The sequence below is a fragment of the Microcebus murinus genome, chromosome 22 (genome assembly GCF_040939455.1).
Source record: "Microcebus murinus isolate Inina chromosome 22, M.murinus_Inina_mat1.0, whole genome shotgun sequence".
NCBI lineage: Eukaryota > Metazoa > Chordata > Mammalia > Primates > Cheirogaleidae > Microcebus > Microcebus murinus.
In genome coordinates this window covers 3152668-3169279 of record NC_134125.1, presented here as the reverse complement: position 1 = coordinate 3169279, position 16612 = coordinate 3152668, and the positions used below count along the sequence as shown (strand labels likewise).

Here is a 16612-nt window from a genome sequence, read left to right as displayed (position 1 = left end):
GATTACAGAAGAAAATATTCTTTTAAAAGTTTCAATCACAAGGGGGAGAGAATAATATCCTCAAGGTGTGCCAATAAATAATCATGAAAAATATTCTTAGGCATGGTCTTGTTAGGCATCTTAAAAACAACAACAACAAAACCCTGTCTTGAAATTAGATTATGTGTTAGTGGTGGTCACCAGGGGATACAATGGTCCAGGGACCAGAGCTGTGTATTGTGGCAAGACGTGACAGTGTGACTAGCCTTCAAGGTCAGTGGCATGAGAACAGCTGCCAGCCCTCGTGCCCATACCCAAATCAAGTGAATTTGGGAATTCACTTCAGTTTACCTCCCTGCTTTGCTCCTGTTTCCAACTGTGGGTCTGTCTGTGCCCACATACATTAGAAGTTCATTAAAACAAAACAAAACAACAAATACACAAACAACAAAAAACCATCATCTGATTCTAACCAGAACCCCCTACAAAACTTGACGTGCTGCTCTCTCCAGAGTCCACTTTGGTGGGTGGCAGCTGTGCCATTCAAAAAGCCACCAGTATGGCTAATGCAGCTTTTGGCTCCAACCTACGTAGTGAATGCGAGCGAAGCCCATTTTGCTCTCTATGGGCATTTCAAAGCGATGCCAGAGCAGGTCACCATCCCTGCCTCCATGCTGAATTAATAGCAATAACATGTAAGAAGATGTCACTTTTTCTTAGCAGGAAGACAATCTGCTCCATCATCACCCTTGATCCCTGGCGCCCTTCCCATCTGTCTACGTGTTGGATTTTTCCATGTATAACTCTGCCTCTGGCTGGATAGGTTTTGAGAAGCCCCCCCCCCGCCCCCCAGGAGACAAGGAGACAAGACGCCCACATCAGTGAGGAATATGCCCAGAAGCTGTGCTACTAACTGTCAAGTGCCTCGCTTTGAATCTTGTAGAATTTAATTTAAATTGACAGGTGATTTGGCAGATATGGGGAGAGGAAAATGAGCAAACAGTGGCCTCTACTTCATTTCAGCCAATAATTGAAGCATAAAACCTTCCATCAACATTTACCAAAATCTTTGTCTTTGCCATTTTTGACTGTATAATCCAAACAGCACATGTGTCGGTATAGTGCCATGTATGGCAATTATTCAATCACAGAGTGGATTAGTGTATAACAAGCTAGAAATTAAAGGATAAAATTGTAAAATGAAAGAATTTCATTGTGGTTCAGAAGTGAGTTGGATATGTGTTACGGGTATCACATATCCGTATAAAATTGTAAAATGAAAGAATAGGGATAAAATTGTAAAATGTAAGAATAAAATTGTAAAATCAAAGAACTTCATTGTGGTTCAGAAGTGAGTTGGATATGTGTTACTGGTATCCATGCATTTCAGGGAAAAATTAAAATATTAGTTGAACTCCATCAAGAACTTAACTTTCTACTTTTATTAAGTCTTTCATACTTCTGTGAACATTTTTCAACACTTGGGTTATTTTTTCAAGCCCCAAATTTGTAGACTGTGTTTACCACAATACATAAAAAAAAATCATTCTGTTTACGGAAAATGACAATTGTAACTGAAAATAAGAAACTTCTAGCATGGTTTTCATTGTAGTCTGATATAGCATTGTGAATCTATGTCATTCACATCTAGTAGTTAGTGAGAAATGATTTTGCATGTCTTTGAAGTAAAAAATCTTTTATCTCTGGAGTTTAATTGAAAGACTACCAGAATAAAAAGTGTCAAACGTGGAGCTGGTAGATGCTACTAGATGGAACGCTGATGAAGATGCATTTGAGGCATGTTGCAGATGGCATTAAACGACTCACTTTCGTCAAGAGGAGAGGAGATCAGACAGGAGAAAAGGCTTTGTGCCTTTCTACCCAGGAGATCTTTAGAGTCAATTATCTTTTTACAGATAATTATTCACATTTACACACATCCCTACCTCTGCTCCCGTGACTGGCTCTAAAGAATTTCTTACTACCAATAAATGCCTCACAGAGTGAATTGCTAACTCAGTTCATGGAAACATGAATCTGCTCTGAGGGTCCCTGGGCATCCTGTGTGCTTACTGGGGTCTTCCCCCACCCCCCTACAGTGTGACCTGCAGCCCCCAAGCAGGGTGGGGTCCGCCTGAAACCAGCAGACAAGTGGACCATTTCCTGTGTTCGCCTCCCAGAGGGAACTGGAGAAAGAGGCTTTATTTGCCAATGAAGTCGTGAGGGTCAATAAGATATGGTATTAGGAATTCGGTCTCTGATATTAAAATTATGTGACTGTAACCTATAACTAGTTCTTAGTGCTGTAACTTTGAGAAAGTTTCTTGTCTCTCTTAGGCTTAAATTTTCTCGTCTGTGACAGCACAATGCTGGACACTGGGGTCACTGAGCTGACTGGGATAAACACAGCCCCTGCCCTCTGAGAGGTTCATTTTGGGGGTGCGGAGACTTCAATAAGCAAGTAAACCATGATATTTCAGATGGCAGCAAATGTTATTGCAAACATAAACCTGGGACGATAGTGTCTATTAGAAAAGATCCTCAGGGAAGGTCTCTCTAAGGAGAAAAACCTGAATGATGAATTAAAGTCAGCTGTGGAATGACCTAGGAAGAAAAGCCCATAAGCAGACGAAACACGTGCAAAGGCCCTGAGGTTGTAGCTAGCTACCACAGTCACTGATCTGCAGGCTTATACAGAAGGTGCCAAGCATACATTATCTCATGCAGTTGTTCCAGCACCAGATGAGACAGTTGTACTTTTATCTCCATTTTACTGATGAAGAAACTGAGGAATAGGAAGGTTAATAACTTCCCCATAAGTAGGGAAATAGGAATTCAATTTAGATAGTAAGTCTTCTTTCTAGAACCCGCATGCTGAATTGCTCAGCTGTGCAGGTCAGCTCTGCATTCTGGTTACACTGGTTTCCTGCCAGCCTGGTGATGCCCCCTACTGACCCCAGGCTACCTCTGCCCTTACTCTCTTTACCTTGGTCATTCTTGCTCCATGTCTGGCCACCCCCATGAAACCCACTAGTTCTGATCTGTATTAACATGACCTTGGACACCAGAGGGCCTACCACTGGGGAACAAAACAGAGGTGGGCACAGAATTCAGTAAAGGATGTATCTAACATTCATACAGGAATTTCCCCAAGCAATAAATAGGAGCTATTTCTGTGTTTCTGTTCTGCGTCCATTGTGTTCCTCCCTTCACTCCATGCATGAAGACTGCAGTTAACATTTTATAAAGAATCACTGTGCCATATCCATTCGAACCCCTTTTTCCTCTAAACCACACAAAGGCTAAAATGTAAAAATAGCTGTTAAATCTTTCATTATTCCTGATACTTGGAAAAGGGGTTTGTATAATCCAGTCTGGCTGTGTATAAATTGTCCCTGTCCCCGCTCAGTCGTGCCATGTCTGGAGCAGGGAATATTGGATACGACCCACTAATCGCTCATTAACAAGCACATACCGGTTGTGATACAAAGAGCTTTTTAAGTGGATTAATTGAAAGGTATCGCTGAATGAGCTAGAGGATTGCAGCTAATGATGGTGAAAAAGCACTCTAAACAATGCATGGTGACTGATGAAACTAAATAGCATAATAAATACCACTGCTGACATTTTGATAGGAAAAGTCACCAGGCAGAGGCCATCCTCATTTCTCAAAGTGGAAGCAGCACAGAGGAGATATTTAAGGTGGAGACGATACAACAGAGTGATCTAATTCTGGTTTGCTCTGAGTCCAGAAATGCAGGCTTTCGGGGTCCTGATAAAACATGTTGGGGGACACAGCCAGGGTCCCAGTCAAGTCTGTCCCTAAACCCCCTTCCTGGTCCCCAAGTCTTGCGCGGTTGGTAGAGGTATTCTTAGCCTTGTAGCCTCTCACACATGTTCCACGTCTGGAATTGTCTTCCAGGGAACAGAAGCCTGAAAACCTGTGGTGACTTCTTAGGGTCTCTTTAATCTCCTGGAGTCTGGCCCGAAGTTCCTTATCAATGTCTTAGATCTCTTCGGTACTCATGGAAGATTTTGGGTTTGCTTTTATATTTGTTTTTTGTTTGCATTTATTTCCATCTGTTTTCTTTCTAGTTATCTTCAGCGGGATTTTGGCTTTCCCAGAATTATGGTTACACAAGTCAGGTCACTCATTGCTCTTTTATTAAGCGCTTCTTGATTTCTTATAAAGTGAGCAGTCATCCATGTGCTTCCTGGCCATGTTGCTTATTTTCAGATAATCATACTTTGGAATATGCCTCCACGTTGAAATTTAAAAATCCAGATGTATATTCTAAACTACCTCCATACTCAAGTCCGGGTTAGTACAGACATATAAAATATTTTGGCTATGATAGTGATGTCTGTAAAATATAAATCCAAGCTCCTTTCAGCACTGACAGGAATAATAAAAAGGCCAGCCAGTCCTCTGCCTTAAATATTTTTTCTATGGTCCCTACAGATGCCACCTGCTCCTGAAGTGGACTGGCCAGGCCAGGAAAGAGAGTTCTCAGCTATTGCTGTTATTGGAGCAATGACACAGGGAAGGTAACTAAAATCTGACCATTGAAAAGTTACTAACAATAGCATGGTGGTGCATGGTTTGGGTTTTATTTCCTCCTTTTAGGCTGACAGCTTAAAGCTCAGAAAATTGACATAGCAGAAAAAAGAGCAGAATCTAAAAAAACAAATAAATTATGTGTGTGTGTGTGTTTACAGTCTTCAGATGAGAGCAGACTTGTAGAATCCATTTTTAAAAACACAAACGTAAGTAACTTGAATGAGCACCCGCAGTGTTTACATAGCAGTAGCCTCATGGCACAGCGTTACTAAATGCTCTCACCTGCTTTCCTGATTATTACCACCCTGAGAAATTCCATCCTCCACTTGAAGATGGAAAACTTGAGTCTAAAGGCTGATCTGTGCTAGAGGGGACCAAAGTCTTCCATGCTCGCCCTGCAGACTGTGCTCATTCCGCTGCACCCAGGGCGTTGCCTGAGGGGCGCACGGGACTTTCTAGTCTCTCAGATTCTAAGTTATGCATGACCCTGCTGGCTGTCCACATCGTGGATGTGAGTGTGGCTGCCTTAAGGAGAAGACCCGTTTCTCCGAAAAGCTGAAGGCAGCCTCTAACGTTCTCCCTTGCTGTGCTTTAACCTGGAGTCCTATCATGCTTACCCATGCTTTGCCTGGGGTGAAGCTGCAGGTAGCTGTGTGGTGTTGGAATTGCCCCAGGGGTTTAGAGGCAATTCAAGCGGGAGCAAAGCAAGACTTTTTGTAAAGCCTAATTTTACCCCTCCCTATTTTCCTTCCCCCTGTTCTTTCATCCCCTCTTCCTCTCTGAGTCCTCTGGTTCCTCACATCTATTCATAGGAGCTGCAAATTGAAATTCACCACTCTTTCAAGAAAAATCTCACTCTTTTGCTAAACCAATTTCCACCATCCTCTAAGCTGTATGTATTTTTCAACTGAGTATGTGGTGGTTTCCTAAATAAAAGCCCTGAAACTCTAAAATGAATAGGAATCTTCCCATGAAATGTGGAAGTAGAACAAAAATTATGCTTCGCAATAACAAAACAAGCACAGAAATAGAACGTTGTCCCATGCCCTTGGCAAATATTGCCCCTAGGTACCATTGGAAAGCATGTCACATTGGCTACCCAATATTCCCTACCCACTTCCCTTTTCCCTTATATCATTAAAAGAAAAGCCAAGTGTCGCTAAATTGGTATCAGTTTGACAAAGTTCCTTACACTGTCTCATGAGTTACAGGTATGGTATGCCATGAATATTTCACACCTTAAAACACATTTTCTACTTTAGGGAATTGCCAACTATGATTTAAGACAGATAATTGTTTGCCAGCCATAGGTGTGAATCATGGTACTAATATTCTGTGAGCAGCAGTTGTTCCTTTTGAGGACTTCTATTTATCCAGTAAATGGGTACATGCTACATCTCCAAGTGATATGTGTGAATCACCATGTTCTGTGTGCACAAACCCTTCCGTGCGCTCATTTACCTGCTTTATTCATTCATTCATTCATTCATGCCACCTCTTTGCTGACTGTGACTCCTAGAAAATTGTGCAAATAACGTTTTAATGGCACCCACGATCGGTGCTACAAAAGGGAACAAAAGAGGCTTGGAAAGCCTGGTCTGTAACAGATGGGTGTTACCCGGTCTCCTAGTCTCAACCCCTGAGCGTTCCTCCGAGTCAGGTTGGCGGCATAAACAATGGCAGGGCAGGCAGGTGACATCCGTCTTCCCACCCAGCCTCGCAGAGCAAAGTAATTTCAAGCTCCATTAAGTCATGATTCACCTTTGCTTGGCGACGCACATATTATTCTGACTAAATACATTTGTTTCCAGGAGCGGATACGCTTCCAAAATTGTGTGCACAAGGGCTGGACACGACATCCCAGTGAACGTGAGGGTTTTAAAGCTGCTGAAAAAATATGCCTGTGGCTAAGAGCGATGCCAATCCCTATATGTTAATTTAAATCAGGAAGCTGTGCCACGACAATCTTTAATTATTTAGCTCTTGGAAGGCAAAAACCTTCCTAGGTCAGACATGTTACTTGACTTGACATTCAAAAATGTAATGCTGCGTTTTTATGGAGTGACACCATTTGACAAGGCCAGGACTCGTGTCATCCCGCCTGCCCCCACCTGCCCTGACCACCTCCATTAATGCACCTATTACTCATACAAAGGGGACACATTTAAATGTTTCAAAAAGAAAAATCTCCTGCAGCTCGCAGCAAAGATATCCCAAAGTCAGGCAAGTTGACATAGAGAGCAATCTGACCTTTCTTTCTTTCTTTCTTTTTTTAATTCAAAATCATTTCTTCGTTTTTATGTGTTTCCTTAAACCTATAGTTGCTTCTCAGCTACGTTAGACTTCTCAATTTCTTTCTTTCTTTCTTTCTTTTTGTATTAAAACAAAGAAGCAAGGGAGGATCTTAGATAAGTTTCCATAAAGCCACATGCTCTTGTATAGTTCACAAGTCCCTTCCTTATTAATAATAGGCATCTTACATGTGCTGGGCACTAAACCAAGCACTTTAAGGAGATGGTTTCATTTACTCTTCAACTTAATAACTAATTATGTTGTAACACTGACGGAGGCTTTATTATGTGCCAGGCACAGTCCTATGAAATATACATGACTTGTTTATTTAATCCTCGCAACCATCCTATGAGGTAGAGGACACTTGTTTTTGTTTCCTGTTGCTACTGTAACAAATTACCACAATTATAGAAGCTTAAAAGAACTCAGCTGTGCTATCTCACAGTTGTATAGGTTAGGAGTCCCACACAGATCTCCCTGAACGGAAATCAGGAAGTTGGCAGAACTGAGTTCCTTGAAGCTCTGGGGAGGAATCACCTTTGAGCCTCATTTGAAGGCATTGGCAGAATTTAGTTCCTTGAGGCTGTGAGGCTGAGGTCCCCTTTCCTTGCTACCTGTCTTTTGGGGCCCTCTCTGAGCTTCTAGAGGCTACCTATACTCATGGGTTTAAGGCAAGGCCTCCTCCCTCCATCTCGGGGGCAGGTCAAGACCTCCTCACCCTTGTAATATTCCTACTTTCCCACCTGCCTCCTTTCAACTCTGCCTCCTCTTCCACCACATCTCTCAGACTTCCACCAAGACAAAGTGCTCTACCTGCAAGGGTACCCTAATTACACTGGGCCACCTAGATAATCCAAGACATTTCTCCTATTTCACACTGCATAATCTTAACCATGTGTGCACATCCCCTTGGGCATATCACACATTCTGGGGACAAGGACATGGCATGGCCTTTCATTGTCCGGTATCCCGCCCACCACACCACTAGTCTCACAGTTCTAGAGAGGCTGGAACGGAGGTGACAAGACATTCTTTTGTCCAAAGAAAGGAGAGCTTACACATGGTGGCAGCAGAAACACCTCAGGCACCTCTCGCCTCCCGACAGGTACATCTGTAACCTGCAGCCTGCGCTGTTTATTCAGCGCCTCGTTTCTTCATCAAATGCACATTTATATTCTATCCTAAACACGGTTTCCATTCCGTATGAATCATCAGTCGTCAAATATAGAAGGCGAACTGGTAGCCAGTAAAATGCAGACAAGTGTTTTGTAATACGAGCACAATATTATTCCTGACCACTGTTTCCATCATGTTAGAGCATCTGTAGAATTTCTTTTATAAGAAGTATCTGTCACGTGTGTTTGTTTTGGACATTTTAAAGCAGTTCACAAGGGCAGATGCTGCACGAGGTTAGCACAGACTTCAGCCTCCTTGGGATGTCGCCGATGTATTTGTTTACATTATGTTTGGAGATATATCTGTACTTTCCATGATTTTCACCTTTATAGCATTTCAACATTTTTTTCTGAAAAAGTGAAAATCTTAGCTGCCTGAAACTGTTGTGAGGATTTTCTTGTGCATATAGCAGAGATTAAGAATAAGGGCAGAGGCAAGAGTGCCCAGGTTCAAATCCAGATTCTATCACTTATTTATTGAATGTGGGGCTGTAAGTTGGTTAGTCTATTTTTACCTTATTTTATCTCTCTGTAAAATAGGTGCAGTAAATAGTACCTAGCCCATAAGGTTAGGTAGAAGAATTAGTTGAATTTAGACAGAAAGCATTCAAAATAATTCTTGTCACGTGGCAAGTCTCATATAGGTGTTGGTATTTCAGGTCGGGTGGGGTTACTTTTGCAATATTATTCTTGTTCCATAACTCTACCGATTATTACTTAAATGTGTCTAATCATGACTCAACATAATAATATTAAATATGCATCTGATAGTGTGAAGAAATACGGAGGCAAGTGTCAGGACTATTTAAGTCAGTCCTATTTGCTTCGATAACTAGAAGCCAAAACTAATGCTTTTGTAAGTTCTTGTTTTTGCTGTGTGCGTATATACATTTTATTATATTGTATTGTTTCTTATTGCTATGAATAACTGTCATCTACCTGTTGCTCATTCTCATTTTCTAATTTGCTATTCCTTATTTTATGTGAGTGTAAATATCAAAGAACCAACCTCTTGGTATCGATGTGCAAAATGACTTCTTTGTGAGGTTCTAAGGGGACTTCCTGTGCGTACAGAACATGAGCTTCGCACAACTCAACGGGCATTTTCACTGCCCGGCCTTCCTTTTCTGTTTTGTTTGATTTGGGCAAGTATCCACACATCCCAAAAGAAGAGGCAGGAGAGGAGAGCTGGGAGGATTTCCCCCTGAATCTGCATGTGACGGGGAACAGGACATTCAAATTGACGTTCCTTCCGCAGAGTCACAGACCACAATATTGGCCAAGAAAGCCCACGTCTTGCCATACAAACACGCGTGGTCATTCTCTTTCTGATCCCCTCTGATCCTAGTCACTTGCCACGCTTTGGATGGTGTTAAGCAGCACTTACTAAATTGCAGCAGCATGTGCAGAGTTCTTATCAACTTCATCGATTTCATTAAAGCACCACTGAGTCATTGACACATATGTGAATTAACTGATCAGTCTGCAACCAGAGGCCAGGACTGGATGGGAAGAGAAACTGCTGCTGGACAGACAACACTCAGCACAGACTAAAATCTTCCTATTCCAGACCCAGTGTCTGGAGAATGTCAAAGATTCTTGGATTTAAGTCTTGGAGGTTTCCTGGTTTATTAATCTCACCTAACTTTAATCCTTCACAAGGACTTTGAATCAAGGAGACAGATAAATAGAAAAACTACGGAGTACTTTATTTTAGGTGTTATGTTCTCAGCTCTAGAATTTCCTTTTTATTTTTTCTCTAAAATTCCATTTATATGAAACTATTCCATTCCTATATTATCCATTTTCTCAAATATATTTATCACAATTCTTAAATTCATATCCATGAAAGAAAATATTGGCATAACCCAAGCATCTGTTCATCTTGATTCTTTTTTTTTCTTTTAGTGCAGTACATCAGAATTGTCTTGGGGTCTTTATACTTTTTGTAAAATTAGATGATGAACATTTACATTAAAAAGTTGAGTTCTTTAATAGGGTCATGTCCTATTTTTCCAAAGAGGTTTTCTCTTAGCCTTGGCCTGCCATTAGACTGGGGGCTGTTAACCTCCATGCAACCAGGCTTGATTTGAGAGTTTGCTTTTGTCTAAGGTTTTATTTCTGGTTCACTTTTAACCCCAGGCCATAGCCACTCAGCGTTTCCAACAGAGAACCTGGGTTATCTACCCAGACCCAGCTTCTCGGCAGGCCTCGGCGCTAATGTCTGACCATGTCATGGGCACAGTGTAAGATGAGCTTCTCTGCCTCTTGGAAGCAGCTTAGGAGATGGCAAACGCCTTGCAGGCAAACAGAGGCTCAGTTCTGACTTACATTCTCTGTTCCCCTTCTCTGTGGAATCATCATCTGCCAAGTTTCGGTTCCATTGGAAGGTCCGAACGCCAATTTCCGTCTCCTGCTCACATGCGGCGTCCGGGAGTTCACCTTAGCATCACCGTAGGCTCAAGTGTTCCGCTGGCTTTTCAGGTCCTGCCTCCTGCAGTTACCGAGACAATGCTTCCTGGAGAAGAGTATGGGCTTCACATCAACGAGTCTTCCTGCTCTGAAAGATCGTCTCCATCTTACTACTTTCATAACTTTGTGACACCTTCAAACATCATATAATTTTTTTTTTAAATTTCAGCATTCCTAGCTGTCCCCAGTGGCAGATTTGATTTTGTGCAAACAAATCCATCACACTGAAAAATAAATGTTCTCTCCAGGCTATTCCAACACATGTTTTCTCTCGTTCCATCACCAGCTGATTGAAATTGACTCCTTTATTTTTATTTTCCTTTATTTATGTGTTTCCTACATTTCCCTGGTGTAGTTAGCTGATGCATACATCTCCAAGCCTTGCAAAGGTTAATTATGGGCAGAGAGTCTCACTCTCGGTATCCGGCACACATCTGAAGAAGAAGAAAAAAGATACTTTTCTCACTCATCCGACTATAGTCACAGCATTTGGAACCACGTGTTTATTTCAGCTCCTTCAATGGGTCTATAAGAAGCTAATTTTCACTTTGATTTTAAAGGCAATAAAACCCATCAAGTAACTTCTTTCATCCTCAGCAGAAGTTTTTTCCTTAGCATCTGCAAGAAGCATTGCATTGGCATCTAAAGTGGTCCTTAAACCAGGGCCCAGTGAAAGGCAGGGAAATTCTACAATGATTAACATTAGCAATTTTTCCTCAACTTAGACGCTCCTGGAATATGAGAAAAGTGCCACTTCAGTTTTCAAGGGTTTATTTCTGATAAAGCTGTACAGGAACCTCAAAACTACAATAACATGTCTAGTTATTCATATCACATTAGAGTCACTTTCTTTGTGCCCATAACTTCATAAAAGGAGGTAAAAGTCCTGATTTCCCTGATTTTATGTCCGGTCTGTTTTCGACATCCGGAGTCCAGAGAGTATGCCAATACTGCCGAATGGAGAAATCAAGTATGATTTTTATTCAGAGGCACTGTTTCCAAACTACAGCTGTAAATGCGTTTGTGCCTAAGTTATGCTGAAGACTTAGATTTCGTCTGGAGAGGCAGATTTTAGTACAGAAAATCTCCCTATACCCCTTATCCATGTCCCTCTGTTCTAATTGCCCCTTTTAATGATCTTAGTTTATTGTACTTCCACACCTGTGTCATTTTATTCAAACGGAAAAAAAATGCGTTAAAATAATAAAAGCTGGAATTGAAATATAAAATACATAATGAATATCTATTTGGGTTCTGGACTTCAAGACCTTTTATTGTATAAACTAAACTGGAATTGTCCATCAGGTTTCAGTCATCACTAAAATTATAGCTGGGCTTTCCTTCTTCTCGTTGCGAGTCAATTTAACGCTCTGGAGCTGCCTGATCTGAGGGTGACTGCTCCGCTTCCTCCTCCCAGCACTTTGAAGCAATATCAACTCTGCCTGAAAATGACCACAATCTTCCATTTTCACTGGTAGAAAAGATCAATACCAATTTTTAAAACCATGTTATCAAAATGATAGATTCAAATAGGAAAAAGAAAGATTCAAATTGAAAAATAATACCAGAAACGGACATAAAAAAATCACCAGAGGTTGCTTTGATGGGAAAATTTACCAAAATGACATATAACCCCAAATTCTTGTTATCAGCTTTTCAAACTCTTCCAGTTCTTTGTGGACTTCCAAAACACAATTTCGCCTCAGTGAGAGCCTTCTGTGCTTTGTCACATCCCTGTTTCTGAAGACCGTGGTTGTTAGCTGGTGTTTCTGGAGCCAGCTCTCTGGTCCTCTGCGTCCTCTTTGTACTCGGGTGCAAAGGAGAGAGCATGGGCTCCCCTGATGGATGCCCAGCCTCTGACTTGCAGCTGATGCAGGATGTCTGACGCTCCAGGAAGGCTTCACCCAGCCCCTCCCCCAAAGCGATGGATGACACACTTACACCTGCAGGACCCAGTTTGCAGGCGTCATCTGAACCGGCCCATCCATGATTAGTCTTATTTCTCTTAGCCCTGAACTTGGAACCTCTGCACATCTGCTGGATGTGCCTTGTGTTCCCATGGCAACCGCATCAGAAAATCAGGGCAGGGACAAAGGATTCAGGGTCCATTTGCTTATGATCGTTTTGCCTAACTCACTGAAACATGGAGACACCTGCGTTTGAGTTTGCAAAGACTCAAAAGCTTCCTCTCCTTTAAACAAATAAAAAACGTCCACAAGGTTTTCCTGTTGGTCACAGGAAAAGGAGTCTGGCAAATATCTGTTAAGCTGGACTCCAGGCTCATTGCATTAAGTTCGAGGTAGTGTGTAGGTGATGCACAAATAAATACTCAAATGCACAATACACAAGCATCAAATACTTAATACACAAGCATGATGTGATTGTTGGAAGAGATTCAAACAAGATTAAAGTGCATGGTTTAGAAAACGAAAGAGATTTCTCTTTTCCCACCATCCTACCCCCTCACGGTACCCATTGCTAGCATTTCAATGGCCAGCCTTCTAAGCCCAAATTAACAGTGAAAACTAGAAGCCTGCAGTGAACAGGTTGAAGACAGGTTTATTTTCAAAGGGTCACATCGAATACACAGAAGTCATTTGCAATTGGTTTTTCCTCCACCTGGAATATATTCTTCTCCCACTCCTCCATTTCATTCATGTCTTTGCTAAAATATTCCTTCTACTGAAGGGAGTTTTCTGACCATCCTAACTAAAATGGCAACTCTTCCCCCTCTAGTTATAGGTAATATCTGCTTTTTTTCTCTGTCTTATGTTTCAGAGCACGATTACTGCCTGGAAGGTTATTACATATTTGTTTATGTATTTCTTTTATTAAACATCTTTCCCCAGTCAAACACAAGCTTCAGGAGGACAGAGATTTTTGTCCCCTTGGGTCAGAGTTGGGCCACAGTGCCACCATGCCAGCCACAGAGTGGGGCCTCAAAATGGTTGTTGAATGAATGAATGAATGAATGAATGAATGGATGGCAACCACTTGCTGTGTGAGTCTCTTCTCTCATACCCTGTGTGTGTAGCAGACATTTCTAATCGCTTGCAGCATTTTGCTTTTCTCATGTGGTCTGCTCATCACAGAGGAACCCTTCTCCACCTGGTACTCCCAGAAGCTACTGACAAGGCATGGAGCTGTTGCCCAGTAAGAAAGCACCTGTTCTCCTGGTCTAAGGCCTGATGTCTGTCACTTTGAAAACCACAGAAGCTTGACCTTGATAGATCGTATGCTAATAAGATCATTAAAATGATTTCCATTCCCTATCTTTGCTTTCGAAAGTGAGCTCCCCTTCATCTCCATGAGATCAGGAGAGAAACAGTACAAAGACACATGGGCTGATAATGGACCCTCTAGCCATTTTGAATCTGGTTTCCCAACTTGCTAGCTTCTTTTTACTTAAGGTTTTTTAAACTATATAATTAGGATAATAACAGTTCTCCATACAGTTGAGTTGTGCGTATTTAATGTTAATATATATAATGTAGAAATTGTCACATGATAATTTCATGTTTATTGATATCGCTGTGTTGTGGTTGTTATTATTACATATTTATGTTAAAAATTAAGGATCTGTGCCATTTCTATATCTGCATCATCTGGTGCATAGCTTTCCTCTGCTTTTAACATGAGCATTAACTGTTACAGGTATTAGATCTAAAGGAGTGAATTTCAAATGCTTTAACCATAACTCACGTAAGAAATACATTTTATACCTTGACCAATCTATGTGTGCATATCGATGTGAGTACACACACGTATACTAAAGCAAAATTTCTCAAGTACGTATTTACCCTCACCAGCTGCAACACTGTCAGTTATTTCCTGTTCTTGTCTGTATATGAATCGCTTCTGTTTTATTCTAACCCAGCCTGTTCCATTGGATCTACAAAATAAATGTTGTTTCCAACCCATTAACTTTATCTCACACCACTAGTCTGCTGTGACCTGCAGTTTAGTTTGAAAGACTCGATCTTAAAAGCAGACCTGGACATTTACAGAAGCAAAATTTATTAGATATTTACCTTTTCCTCTGCTCCTGCTTTCTAAAGGCATGGTCATATTTTCCATATTCACTTTTATTTTTCCCAATGTTTTCAGATTATTATATTTTCTATTAGCGTAGTGGCTAATCTGAAAACTCTAACAGATTCCTAGGTTTAACCTAGGCAATTTTTCATTCATAAAATGCCTTTGGCGGTGCAGGATGGGGCCAGGAGCTAGGGAATGCGGACCACTTGTGAAAGCTGGAAAAGGCAAAAAAAAAAAAAAAAAAAGTTCTTTTCCCCTGGATCTTTCAGGAGTCACACAGGCACTGATACTTTGGTATTAGCCCAGAGAGCCATGCACAGCTTCTCGTCCACGAAATTTTAAGATAATCAATTTGTATAGTTTTCAGTCCCCAAGATTGCGGAACTCTGTTACAGCAGTACTATTAATAGAAAATATAAGGAGCTTGATCTAAAAATCTGTGAAGACTGAATAACATTTGAAATAAACACAGTTCGTACTTTTCTTTCCTGTGAAATCTTCTCTCTCTCTCTTTCTCACCCTCCCATTCTACACTCTCCAACACACAGCCCCACTTTTTATTGGAGAGGTTTACAGGTGTCGACAGCCTCTTTCTGCAAGGGCTAGTAAGGCAAGAAGCAGCCAGATGCTGCCCGGTGGAAGACCCTCCACCTGCCTCTCTCCACCCTGCTGTCCTGGTGGCCCTGGTCTGACAGCACCTGGCCTGCCGTCCTCTCCTACCCAGGCTTTCCCCTGAAGTGCCGCACGGGAGGCTGGTTCACAGGGCGTGGAGGCTTCTCCAGCTGCCCGGGGTGTGAACAACCACAGGTCCCTGAGCTGGTGCCACTGGAGGAGACCAAAGGGCTCTGCGGTTAGGAAAGGGCCGCCACCTGCTCTAAAATTAGGAGAGAGCCGCTTTTATACAAGATTAACCTGCACATTGGGTCCCAGACCCAGGAGGCTCTGGGTGTCCTCGGCCCAACCTGACCCAACTGTGAAAGGTGGGTTGTAACCAGCGCTGCCTGGCCCTGGCTGAGCCCCCGGGCAGCACAGCCATCAGCTCACTGAGTAATGAACTGAGCGCCAACCCTGCGGATTAATCCCCAGCACAGGCTGCACTACCTGAAGAATGGGGGCCGTGTCCCTGCTTCAAGGAACACAGGGGCTCCTTCCAATCAAAGCACCCCTGAGACTGGATTTGTGCCCTATCTGTTCATTCCACTTTGGGAGAGAAACCTAAGTTACATGATCTGCGCTATTTCTTACTAAGTTTGAAAACCTATGCCATGCTATAAAAATAAACTATGTTGCATCCATACAGTGGAATATTATTCAGCAATACAAAGAGCTATCAAGACATGAGAAGATATGGAAGAAACTTAGATGCATATTGCTATGTAAAATGAGTCAATCTGAAAAGGCTACAGGTTGCATGATTCCAACTCCATGGCATTATTCAAAAGTCAGTAAAAAGATCAGTGGTTGCCAGGGATTAGGGGAGGTTGAGGGGTGGATGAATAGGTGGGTTACAGGGGCTTTTTAGGGCAGGGAACCTGTTCCATATAATACTGTGTTTCCCCGAAAATAACACAGGGGCTTATATTTATTTTTCCTCAAGAAGACACCCTAGGGCTTATTTTCAGGGGGTGTGGTATTTTCCCCTCAAAGCCTCAGCTTGCAGCATGCATAGGATGGCCAGGACCTGACAGAGGGAGCCGACCTTGTTGGTGGTTCTGCCTGTACCTTTCCGGTCACCTTTGGGATAGCAGCTGTCACGATGGGGCAGATGAGAAGGGCTGCTTGTCTTCTATACCTCCATGAAATCCATGGGTTGTGCAAACACGCTGCGTAGCCATGCCCATCACTAGGTCTTATTTTCAGGGATGGGGCTTCTATTGTGCAAATGCTTAGAAATCCTGCTAGGGCTTATTTTATGGGTAGGTCTTATTTTCAGGGAAACACGGTACCATAGTGGTAGATACATGACACTATGTATTTATCAAAACCTATGGAACTTGCAACACAAACAGGGAACCTTAATATGAACTACAGGCTTTAGTCCATAATAGTGTACCAATATTGGCTAACCAATTGCAACAAATGTACCACCTCAATG

At 42.0% G+C, this 16612-nt stretch overlaps 1 long non-coding RNA gene across 2 annotated transcripts in view; it reads right to left on the bottom strand.

Annotated features, from left to right (window-relative positions):
- LOC105882460 (uncharacterized) overlaps window positions 1-16612 on the bottom strand; it is a 173012-nt gene that overhangs the window by 122833 nt on the left and 33567 nt on the right. The window lies entirely within an intron of this gene.